The 12,505-nt window shown below is 53.0% G+C and overlaps 1 protein-coding gene across 3 annotated transcripts in view; it reads left to right on the plus strand.

The window, feature by feature from the left end:
* FAM110A (family with sequence similarity 110 member A) overlaps nt 1-12,505 on the plus strand; it is a 201,848-nt gene that overhangs the window by 114,778 nt on the left and 74,565 nt on the right. The window contains exon 3 of one of the 3 annotated variants that reach the window (XR_012787244.1): nt 5,268-5,415. The exons of the other annotated variants lie outside the window; for them this stretch is intronic. The gene's annotated coding sequence lies outside the window, so the exon portion shown is untranslated. Of the gene's footprint in view, nt 1-5,267; nt 5,416-12,505 lie in introns of those variants that run through there. 3 annotated transcript variants of the gene reach the window in all.

Consider the following 12,505-nt stretch of genomic DNA (forward strand, 5'->3'; position numbering starts at 1 on the left):
AGCCAAGAAATGGCAGGCATCGCTAGCAACCACCCGCAGCTGACAGTCATGGGCTGGGCTCTGCTCAGGGCTTCCAGAGTGAGCTCCTCAGTTGAGACCTTGGGTTTACACTTATTTTCTTTAAAAATATTTTAAAATTGTGAATTAGAGGGGGTGATGGTTACATTTCTGGCCATCAAATTTGGGTTTAACAGTTCAAATTACTTGTCAACCCTGCCCCTGCCCCAGCTTACTCCACCCTCCCTCCTTTCTTGTGGATGATAAGACTCCTTCACCCATGTTCATACCTGTCACCCCCCTAGTCTATTGTTCATCTTCCCTCTCCTGTCCCCCTTCTCTCGGTAACTTCCAGTCTGCTCCTTTGGACGGAAAGTCCATGTCTTGTTCCCCCCCCCCCTTTAACAGTGGTTCACATGTTGTATTTGTTCTTTCATGATTGACTAATTTCACTCAGCATTATGAGGTACTCCGTGGCTTCAAATCGTTGTTTTTAGGGCTGCGTAGTAGTCCATTGTGTGTGTCTGCATCCACTCTTCTGCTCTTGGGCATTTGGGTTGTTCCCTTCGTCTCATTACTGTGAACACTGTTGAGAGGAGCGTGGGCTGCATCTATCTGCTAGTGCTGTGCCGACGACTTCTAGAGGGCATGCACCCTGCGAACGGATTGCTGGATCGTGTGCAATTTCTGTTCCCAGTTGTTTGAGGCAGTGCCACATTGCTTAGACATATTCACAGCCCCCCCCCCCCCCCAAGTTCAGACTTCTAGCCGTCAGGACAGGGAGTGAAAAAGTTTCCTTTTCGGTCACTGAATGTGTGGCATTTCTGACAATGAGCTCTCCAAGCCCAAGACTGAGAGGAGCTACCTTTGACTCCAAATCCATGCGGGGTCCATTTTGGGAAAGAAACTCTTGGACACACGAAGAAGCTTCTAGTCACTCTGCCTACCTGAGCCTGGAGCTCAGAGCAGCAGCGCTCAGGGGCTGTGGTGATGTGCAAGAGGGAGGAGTGCCTCTTCTCTCAGGTGTAAATCCCAGATCGAGGCTTGTCGAGTCATTACTCTGCCTCCAGGAGCACCCCACGGCTGGACCAGTAGCAAGATAGCCGCTTTTTCATACAGCACCCACTACATGTTCACACAGCCCTTGATGGTGTTGGGTGGCGGTCCCGTGGGCTCAGTATATCACATAATACTGCCCAGTGCTGTCTTCTTCTCAGTCCTGGGCATGCTCAGAGCCAGTGCTGTGGGCACTGTGCTCTGAACGCCTTACAGCCTGGGGCTCATCCCCCAGCTCCATATTCACTTTGCAATCCTTCGGGTTTCTCATTGGCTGATGTTTGAACGCAGACTGCTAGGCTTCAGACACCTAGCTTCCAGAAGTGTGAGATGAAAGCTTCCTGTTATTTGAAGTCACCAAGTGATGCTTGGTTCTACCAGCTAGTCTGTCGGGGTTTGGAAGTGCCTCTGAAACCTGCCCATGTGGGTGACCCTGCTGGGATTTGGAATATGCGTAGCTTCCAGCATCACAGCAAGAACACCCAAGTCACAACGGCAGGGTCAACCGACAGGCAGGTAGCAGACACATGACCATGGGAGATGGTTGTTACCTGTAACTTAGTTGGAGAAACTGAGGTTCAGAGAGGGAAGGGGTGTGTGCAAGGGGCACACCTGTAACTGAAATGGCGGTCAAATCCAAACCCACCTCACAGGGCACTGGAGCAATCTGGGTTGAGTAAAGACAGGAATGTGAGTCGGGTACACAGTAGGTGCTTAATAAACACCTTTCTTGAGCCCTGGTGGTGTAGTGGTTACCCTGTGGGGCAGTTCTACCCTGTCCTACAGGGTCGCTGTGAGTCAGAATTGACTTGATGGCAGTGGGTTTGGTTTTGAGTTTTGAGGTCTGCACAGCTGGGAAGTGGCTGGAAAACCCAAACTCACAAGCATGCATACCTGCTGGAGCACACCCCAATAAGGGGGCCAGCAACCCAGAACCCAAGCCCCCTAGCTCACTGCCATCGAATCCAGGCCCACTCATAGCCACCCCTGTGGGTTTCTGAGACTCTAACTCTTTATGGGAGTGGTTGGTGATTTCGAACCGCTGACCTTGAGGTTAGCAGCCCAACTCATACTACTATCCCACCCTACTCGGGCTTAGTTGGTCCTACACAGAATCATATGGCAACGATAGGTACAAAACCGGTTCCGTAGATGAAATTGATTTGGAGTTGACTTAAGACTTTGGGGTTATGGTGTGATGGAGTAAGTGTGTTTGCATGTGAGAACATGCATCTGGGGGCCTAAAGGGTAGGTTGCTATGGATTGAACTGTGTCCCTCAAAAAGAAGTAGACTGTTAATCCTAACTTCAAGACCTGGGGCTAGAACTCCATCTGGGAATGGGTGGCTTTGTTATGTTAATGAGGCAGGATTAGTGTAGGATGTATCTTGAATCAATTTCTTTCTGAGATATAAAAGAGATGAAACTGCCTGGTTTCTGGAGTGGGTTGTACCTGGGCTCTTTGCTTCCCACGCTGAAAGAATTCACACTTTGAATCAGGTTATGTAATCCAAGCGAGTCTTTATGAAGGACGGGACAAGTTTCAGGTTTTACAGTCTCAAAAGGGTATGCGCTATTTCAGGAAAGCATGTTAAGCTGTGTGGAAGCCGAGACTCTGGGGTTCACAGCTGGGCAGGAACAACCACGTGGAAAAGAGCACCCACATGTGGGGAACAGGGGCGTGTGTGCCAGAAGCCCAAGAACCCTAGAGGCTACTAATGGGAACCAAGAGACTGTGGGCCCCCAGTAGGCCCAGAGTGGGGACATGTGTGCCCATGCAGGGGAGTGAGACCCTCACCCTTCACCTCCCTCTGACCAGGAAGAGGATAAAAGAGAGAATTTGGCTTTCCTGCAGCTGGCTTTCAACACCCCTGGCTGGAAAGGCGTGGCTTGTGTTGTTGGCCCTCACTGGCTGGGTTTGAGCCACCTGGGAATATACGGAAGGTGGAGGATAGGTTTCAGCTTTCACCTGTGCTAAGAGGTCCTAGTCGGTGCATGCTCAGTTTGGGGTCTTCCCATAGGTATCCAAAGCCTGCCTGATTTATTTCCAACCTCCTCATTTGGACCTTTGCAGGCATGGGAGGGACAACCCCGCTGTCCCTGGGCTAGCTACTAACAAGGCCAGCAGAGGAAAGACTGCATTAAGATAGCTAAGTGCCATGGAGATAGCTACAAGGGTCCAGCAGCGAAAACTGAAGAGACCCAGCACTTCCCACAGATCCCACTCAGAGAGCGCTCCCCAGTGGACACTCCTGTGAGAAAACGGATTTCTGCTATCGAACCATCCTCCTCTGGTATTTCTGGTATAGCAGCATGAGCGAACTCAGACACTGTCCAACAAGTCACAAACCATTATTTTTTACCCGAGGGCAGGAATCACTTGCAACTTGTTCATTTTCTTCAAGTTACCAGGCGGCTTCATGGATCTGGGAATCAGGACTTTGATGAATGATGAGTCACAACCAGATGAAGGCACATCCCCTAGAGCAGTGGTTCTCAACCTTCCTAATGCCATGACTCTTTCATATAGTTCCTCATGTGTGGTGACCCCTCCCAACCATAACATTATTGTTGTTGCTACTTCATCACTGTCATTTTGCTGCTGTTATGAATCAGGTGCCCCTGTGAAAGGGTCGTTCGACCCCCAAACGGGTCTTAACCCACAGGTTGAGAACCGCTGCCCTAGCGAATTGAGTGACCTGGGCAGGCTCCCTTGACAGCATACTGTGGGTTAGGAGCTGGGCTGCTAGCTTTGAGGTCAGAGGCTCAAAACCGTCAGACACCCCAGGGGAGAAAGGCAAGGCAGTCCACTCCCATAAAGAAACAGTCTCAGAAACCCGATAAGGAGTCGCTCTGAGTCGGAATCAGCTTAATGGCAGGGAGCTCTTTTGGTTTACTGTACTGAAAAGGCTGCTCTTTTGATTGTTTCCAGATGTTAAGCACTTTTTCTTTACAATTTCTGTTATTATATATTCTACTTCTTCCAGCCTCAGCCCCTGAACACACAGACCTCCGCCCCACCCCTACTCCCACTGGGACATAGGGGCGCACAGTCTTTGCTCACAAATAAACTCAGGTTACCCAGAGGCCAGGGAGCAAATCCCACTCAGACTGAGGGAGGGTGGAGACAGAGCCCACAAATACCAGAAAACTGAGGGGCTTATGGAATTGTTTTGTACCCCACCTGCCATGGAAAGGTACCCCCCCCACACACACACGTTACTTGTCAAGTAGAACACAGCAGCCATAGACGAATAGCTAGTATATGATTTCATGTAGGTTAAAATGTGTGTGTGCAAAACTCTGGAGAAATATCCCCAAACTGTCAGTCATGGGAAGTGTTTTCTTTGTTTACATGGATCAAGTCCGACTTGGCTGGTTACTCCCATGTCTTAAGAAAGGGTGTTCTCTTGTTTATACGCAAAGACTATTTCTGGAAGGTCGTCCTTGGGGATGGGGAGCGGCTGGGGGAGAGGGGAGGGGCGTGCCATCGCTCTGCACTTCTGGACCCTTGTGGGGGGTGGGGGGGTCGTCAGTGCTATGACCAGGAGCACACTTCCACCCCTGCACTCTCGGGGGACAGACCCCAGGCGCGCGGTCCCCTCCGGGACCTCGGTTCCGGGATCCCCGGTTCCGGGATGCTGAGGTCCAGTGGGGCTGGGTGGGGAAGGGGTGGGGGCTTCCGAGGTCTGGGTAGAAGCACTCGCTGCCCTCCCTGGCAGGGCTGAATCCGCAGCTGACGGCGGGGGCGGGGGCGGGGAGCAGATGGACCGGGCGCCGGACGGCTAGGCTCGGGGGTCCCCTGGTCCCGTCCAGGTGGCTCAGGCCGACTGTGGGCCAGCTGCGGGGGCCTGGGAGGGGCGGGCAGCCCGGGTGGGGAGGGGACCCCATTTTCCATGACAATGCCGAGGCGGCGGGTACAAAGGCGCTGCAATCAGCGTTTTATTGGTTCGAGTTAATTATCCGAAGGGGGAGCGAGGCAGGGTGGTGCGGGGAGAGTCCCTGGTGGGGCTTAAGGGGGGGGGCTGGGGACCGCGGGGAGGGGCGGTGGGAAAGCGACAATTCTGCTGTCGCCTCCTGCGCTCGGGCTCTGCGGCAAAGCGCCATTGCCCCCTGGTGGTTACCTCATTCATTCATTCACTCATTCATTCATTCTGTCGAGCCCGCGTTCGCTGGCACGTGGGCTACATTTGACAAACAATTCTGGCTTGGAAGGAAGACAACCAGAGTGCTCCTGAGAAGCGCGCGGTGAGACTTTGTCGGACGCACTTTGGGAATGTTGTCAGGAGAGACCAGTCCCTGGAGATGGACATCATGGCTGGGCAGCGAAAGAGAGGGAGACCCCGAACGAGACAGAGCGACACAGCGGCTGCCACCAGGGGCCCATAGGTAAGAACAAGGGTGGGGATGGCGCAGGGCCCCGAAAGGTTTCTGTCTATTGTACTTCAGGTCACTGGGAGTCACAACCAACCTGGGACCCCTAAGGACAACAGTCTGGGACTGAGGGGTCCCTGGTCCCGCCACTCAGAGCACTAGCCTGGTGACTTGCTTTCAAAAGGGCGCCGCCTTGAAGGCTAGGAAGTGGTTCTCCGCACAGAATTGACAAGGGCAACACGTCTGGGTCCCCCCACCCTTGCCAACAAAAGCTTGGTGCTGTAGCGCAGCCTGGCAAATACAAGGAGCATCGGGACCGCAATAAGGGCTCAGGGTCCTGGCTTCCCGCCTTGCGGGGAGCACTTCCTAGATCCGGTGCTCTGTTTAGCTAGGACATGAAAGACCCGCGGGAATTAGCCTGGTGGAGTGGCGGGAAGAGCGGGTTCTTGGCATGAATAGCAAGTGCGGTGCACTCTGGGACGGGCACCTTGTGGCAGGGCAGGGAATGGGCCAGCAGTGAGGTGGACAAGTGGATGACAGGGTCAGGGGACACGGGGCCACCTGAGCATGGGGGCTTTGTACCAGTCAGACCATTCCCTGCATGCCATCCATTCTCCCCTTTATGCTGGAAAGAAGCTTGTGGTCTCCACCCCTTGGTAGAGCAAACCATTTGCTCAGGGCTGCTGACCTACAGCTTGGTGGTTCAGGACCCGCGGAGGGGACCACAGGAGAACTACCTGGCTGATTCCATACAAGAAAAGTTCTCCTCTGTAACATACGGGGTTGCTAGGAGATGATCATCCCTGCCTAAATTGCTCTCACATGGCTGGCGGTTCAGGCCTCATCTCCCCCAGGCCCCTCCTCTCCTCCACCAGCCTTGGCCATTGCCTCTGAACCTCAGCCTTCAATCTGCACCCCAAAGTGACTTTCCTACAAACTAAGCTCTATGGGGCTACTTTTAAAAGTGACAAAAGCACAAGGTGTGTCTATCAGCTGGTGGCTGTCCATGATAGAAAACCCACAATAATTGTGGCTGGAACGAAGTGGAGGCATTTATCTCTCATGCCATCAAAGTCTGCAGGCAGGCAGGCAGGCAGGCAAGGTCTGACATGGTGCTTCACTGTTGAGAGATCTAGCTCCTTCTACCTTACTACCCCATTGCTCTCAGTGGATGGCTTCTACTTCCTGGCCCAATATTGCTGCTTAAGTACCAGCCATCACATCCGCATCCCAAGATGGAGATCCTTTCTGCCCCCAGGGAGGAGGAAGGAACCAAGAGAGGAGTAGGTTCCTTTAAAGACTGCTTGGACGTCCTGTCTGAGCTATTTGCTTATATTTCATTGGCAGGAACTTGGTCACGTGGCCACATTGAGCTACAAGAGAGACCAGGAAATATGTTCTGTGCCCAGAGGAAAAGTAGGGGTGCAATTTTAAAGAAAGAAGTGGAACTTGGTTATAGGGGGACAACCGTCAGTCACGGACATGCAGGAGTTCTGCCTCTAGCACGTGTCCTAGAGGTGTGCTTGAGTGCTTACAAGATTGCCCATTGCTACCTTCTGCATCCGCTGCACCAGACATGCCCTTTACTATGGGGCTGGTGAAGTGAATAATGGAACAGCCAGGCAGTGGAGCAGGAGCCCTGGGGGCACAGTGTACACACTGGGCTGTTAACCACAAGGTATGCAGTTTGAAACTCCAGCCACTCCTTGGGAGAAAGATGAGGCTTTCAACTTCCAAAGAACAAAAACTATCATTGTGTGATCTCCTTCCCCACATAAATGCTGAAGACGAATGTGTGCATAAGTAAGTGTGATGAAGAAGGCTGATGGTGCCCAGCTATCGAGAGATATAGCATCTGGGGGCTTAAAGACTTGAAAGTAAGCAAGTGGCCGTCTAGCCCAGAAGCAACAAAGCCCACATGGAAGCAGTACACCAACATGTGTGATCATGAAGGGCTGAGGGGACCAGGTTTCAAGCACCAAAGACGGGGGGTGAGGGGGAATCATATCATCGGGAATGAGGGTAGTCATGATGGGGACCCAATGCCCATCTGTTGACAACTGGACATCCCTTGCAGAGGGGTAGTGGGGAGGAAATGAGTCACTCAGGGTTCAGTGTAGCAACAGTGAAACTCACAACCTTCCTCTAATTCTTAAATGCTTCCTCCCCCTAACTATCATGATCCCAATTCTACCTTCCAAACCTGGTTAGACCAGAGGCTGCACAGTGGTACAGATGGGAACTGGAAACACAGGGAATCTAGGACAGATGAACCCCTCAGGACCAGCGGTGAGAGTGGTGATACCAGGATGGAAGGGGGGGTAGAAAGGGGGAACTGATCACAAGGATCTACATATAACCTCCTCTCTGGGGGATGGGCAGCAGAAAGGTGAGTGAAGGGAGATGCCCGGCAGTGAAAGATAAGATAAAATAATAATTTATAAATTATTAGGGGTTCATGAGGGAGTGGAGAGCAGGGAGGGAGGGGGAGGGAAAAAAGGAAAATGAGCGGATTCCAGGAATCCAAGCAGAAAACGAACTTTGAGAATGATGAGGGCAACAAATATATAAGTATGCTTTACACAATTGATGTATGCATGGATTGTGATAAGAGTTGTATGAGCCCCAATAAAATGATTTTTAAAAACTTGCATAAAGGGTTACGGGGGCAGTTCTACCCTGTTCTAAAGGGTCTCCATGAGTCAGAATCAGCTCCATGGCAGCCATAGCACTGACAGGAGGCTCAGGGTGCTCTGATAGGAAATGGTATTCAAGACACTCCGCTTCGGAAAGCAGCTTGGCCATTTCTTGTAAAGGGAAGCATCCACTCTATGACCCAGCAATTTCACCTCTAGGCTCGCACCTCAACGAAATAAAACAATGTGTCCCCACAAGGATTTGTGCACCAATGTTCGTAACAGCTTGGCTTGTAATAGCCAACAATATCTAACATTTGGTAAATGGATCCGGAGCCCTGGTGGCGCAGTGGTGAAGTGTTAAACCAGCGGTTCTCAACCTGTGGGTGTCAACCCCTTTGGGGGGTAGAACGACCCTTTCACAGGGATCGCCTTAAGCCATTGGAAAACACATGTCCTATGGTCTTAGGAACCGAGACGCCACTCCTCTATCTGTCTCCAGGAGGATCTGCCCACATGCAGATATGCTATATACGAATACCCGGTGTGAAGACTGTTACCTAAGCTACATCACGCTTCAAGACAAAATTTCATTTATTTGTCATTAGAAAGAAATATTTCACAATATATAATTATACATTGTTTTTGTGATTCATCACTGTGCTTTAATTATGTTCAATTTGTAATGAGGAAAATACATCCTGCCTATCAGATATTTACATGATGATTCACAACAGTAACAAAATGACAGTGGTGAAGCAGCAACGACAATAATGTTATGATTGGAGGTCACCACCACATGAGGAACTGTCTGAAAGGGTGGTGGCATTGGGAAGGTTGAGGATCACTGTGCTAGACGGTGAAGTGAAAGGTCAGTAGTTCAAGCCCACTCACTGCTCCCTGGAAGAAGGGTGTGCTGTTCGAAACACCGTGGGGCAGTTCTACTCAGTCCTATGGGTTGATGTGAGTCAGGAGCGGCTGGATGGACATGGGTTTTGGAAAGCGGATGGACAGGTGCACCTGTGCCCTGGCATCCATGCCATCGCATCACCCTGTGTGTGACCGAAAAGAAATGTGCCCACAGGACTTTCAGGGGCTGATGGTTTGGGAAATCAATCACCTGACCTTTCCCCTAAGGTGCCTCTTGGGTGGACCCCTGCGTCCCGGAGGCTCCGGATCCATTTGCCAGTGGTGGAGATTGTTGGCGGTGGCAAATAAACCTGTTAGGAACCTTGGCGTGCGGATCCGTGTGGGGACACGTCCTTTCCTTTCGCTGAGGCGCAAACCTAGAGGTGAGACTGCTGGGTCCTTCCTAGGTTAGGGGCTTCACTTTATAACAGTGGTACTCAACCTTCCTGATGCCACGACCCTTTATATAGTTTCTTGTGTTGTAGTGACCCCCAACCATAAAATGATTTTCGCTGCTACGTCATCACTGTCATTTTGCTACTGTTATGAATTGGGTGACCCCTGCGAAAGGGTTGTTCAACCCCCAAAGGGGTCACGACCCACAGGTTGAGAACTGCTGCGTTATAAGTCATGATCACCCTGGTTTTCCAACCCTCAACCTTTGGCCACTGGGCATTGTACCCATTTGTACCATCTAGCCCCCCTGCCCCTCCATGCCCCGGGAATACTTCACTGAAGTGGGCCATGGATGGATCTCCAAACCCACAGAGAATCCAGAGATCAACAGTGATGAGCTGTCGGGAGCCATTCATTTGGGGTGGTTCTAGAAGGGATAAATCTGCTCAGCGTGTGGTGATGAGGACCAGTAGAACTACCTTACTATCTGCTTCATACAGATTCCAGACAAGAAAATTTCTCCTCTGTAAGAAACGGATTGCTAGGAGATGATTGCTCGGCGCCGCCCCCCCCTAAATTTCTCCCACATGGCTGGCTGTTCAGGCCTGATCTCCCCCAGGTCCCTCCTCTCTTCCACCAGCCTTGGCCATTGCCTCTGAACCTCAGCCTTCAGTCTGCACCCCAAAGTGACCTTCCTACAAACTAAGCTCTATGGGGCTACTTTAACAAGTTACAAAAGTCACCTCTGGGTGCGAAGGGGGTAGATTAGGAAGGAGCAGTGGGGAGTTCTGTGGGGTGCCAGAAATGTTCTGTGTCTTGGCTGCAGTGTGGGTTCCACAGGGGCAGGACAGTGTATCCACGATGCTTGCATTCATGTTTGAAAAAGAAAGCAGTTTGCATGTGTCTGCAAGGACTCCGCTGGGAAGAGACTGGTCTGGGGGTTGCCTGGGGCAGGGCACCTAGAGACTAGACAGTGAAGGAGATGGAGATGTTTTGCCACACTCTGGTGGGGTAGCGGTGATGCACTGGGCTGCTCCCGTCAAGGTCAGCTGTTCGAAATCAACAGCTGCTCCGAGGGAGAAAGATGAGGCTTTTTATCTCAGTCAAGAGTTACAGTCTCAGAAACCCACAGGGGCAGTTCTACTCTGTCGATGGGGTCTCCAAGAGTTGGAACCAAAGGGCTGGCAGTGAGTTTGACTTTGGATGATACCTGTGAAGTCCCGCCCCCAACCCCCACAGGGGATGCAAACCACCCAAGAGGTACTTTGGAAGATGGAAGAAGCACCCTGAAGAGCCGGGCCGTTGGAGCTCACCAGGCAGCAAAGCACTACAAAAGAAAGGCCTGAAGAGGGACTCCTGGGCTGGTTGCCGTGGAGACGACCCCACAAAGCATTTCTGCTCTATAGCGCCAGGGCCACCATGATGCGGAACCCACCGGATGGCAGAGGCCAGGCCAAGCCAAGGATTGTGCCAGCTGAGTGGTCAACGTGCCGCCCAATGAGAAAAGAGAAACCAAGAAATCCGGGGAGGGGCATATCTGACCTCCCTACGCACAGCCCCCTCCTGTAAACTCTCCAAGGGCTGCTCAGAACCTCTGGGTAACATTCAGACTGTGAACCTCCCACCTCCTAAGGCCCCACCCAGTGGCAGCGCCTCCTCCCTGCACTTGTCCTTCCCCCACCCCCACCCTACCCCACCCCACCCCCTCCCAGATTCCAGGCTCAGCTTCTTGGCAGGGTTCTCACGAGTGCCCCGCCTACGAGGCCCCTTGGGACTCCCTGGCCTGCTCTGCTCTGCCCAGCCCCAGTTGCCCGTCTGTGCCCCCCACAGGTGTTTGCTTGGGGCTCCATGTGAACTGGAGCTGGCCATGGATGGGAGTCACCTTTAGCAGGAACCTGTTACCACCATGTCTGTCCCCTCCCAGATGGGGGGCTTCTCCTGTCCTGAAACTCCATCAGGTCTCCCTGTCCAGGGCCCAGCTCTGCCCTGAGGCGGAGGCCCTGACAAGCTAGGTTCTTTGGGGGTAGGAGGCCTGGGTGTCCGTCTCTGGCCGCCCTGGCAGATCCACAGTCTGGTTTGTCTGATTACAGCAGACCGTGAGGTCAGGTGAGTGGTAGGCTATCTGAGCCCATTTGTTGAAGGAACCATTCAGGGGAAACTCAGTACAGAAGACAGAAGGTCAAGGGCCCGCCTGCGCGGAGTCTGTGAGGGCGCCTTGCCCAGATGCATCTCTCAAGCCTCATCTCTAGAGCCAGAGGCCCAGAGCGCTGCGGTCCCTGTGCCACCAAGTGTGTGTTGCCTGGGCCTTGCTCTCAGGGAACATGCAGGGAAGGAAACCACAGCCTACAGCCCCAGGGAGTGTCAAGTGCTTTGGAAGGAGAAGGTAAACAAAACACTTAAGCAGGGCCTGTGGTAGGAGCGAGGAGCTTCCTGGAGGATCTCCCAGAGAAGGTGGTGCTTCCACTGGAGAGGGGAAGGGTTGGAAACTGCAGGAGGCCATTCTCTGACCCTGGAGGACACGTTGGGGTGGGGGGGCGGGGCTGGAGAGGTCCCCAGGAGCGAGCTGGGAAGGGAGTGTCCTCCTGGCTTCTGTGGGTCTCAGAACCGGCTGCAGGGCGGATGTGGGTCGGCCTGGGCCGGCTGGCAGCCGAGGGAGGCGGCCAGCCTCACAGCTGACGCTCTGCTCACTAATTGTGATTAACTATCGGGGCCCTCTCCCTGGCCAGGCCTGAGGCCTGCGTGTGACAGCTGCAGAGTGAAGCAGTGAGGCCATGAAGGGGTTAATGGGCTGCCCCTCCATCTGAGCCCCTCAGACAATGAGGGGCAGGAGGGAGGGCTCTGGTGGGGTAGGTGGCATCAGCTGGGTCCAGTGAATAGAAGGGACAGAGGCCTTGTCCCCAGGGACAGGGTGTGAGTGCTCTGTGGGGAGAGGGGTCAGGAGCACCCCAACCCCCATTATATCGTCCTTCCCAGTCAGCTTCTCCCCTCCCCACACTCCCCCCCACCTCGCTGAGCATCGCCGCCTTCCCTGGCCTTGCCTGCAGCCTGAAAGGGTGGGAATGGGGGTGGGGAGGGGGAGGGGGAAGTAGCATCCTTAGCCTTCGGAATTCAGGAGCAAGGATCGCAAAGCCAGACAGA

Source organism: Tenrec ecaudatus, chromosome 12 (genome assembly GCF_050624435.1).
Source record: "Tenrec ecaudatus isolate mTenEca1 chromosome 12, mTenEca1.hap1, whole genome shotgun sequence".
Classification (NCBI taxonomy): Eukaryota; Metazoa; Chordata; class Mammalia; order Afrosoricida; family Tenrecidae; genus Tenrec; species Tenrec ecaudatus.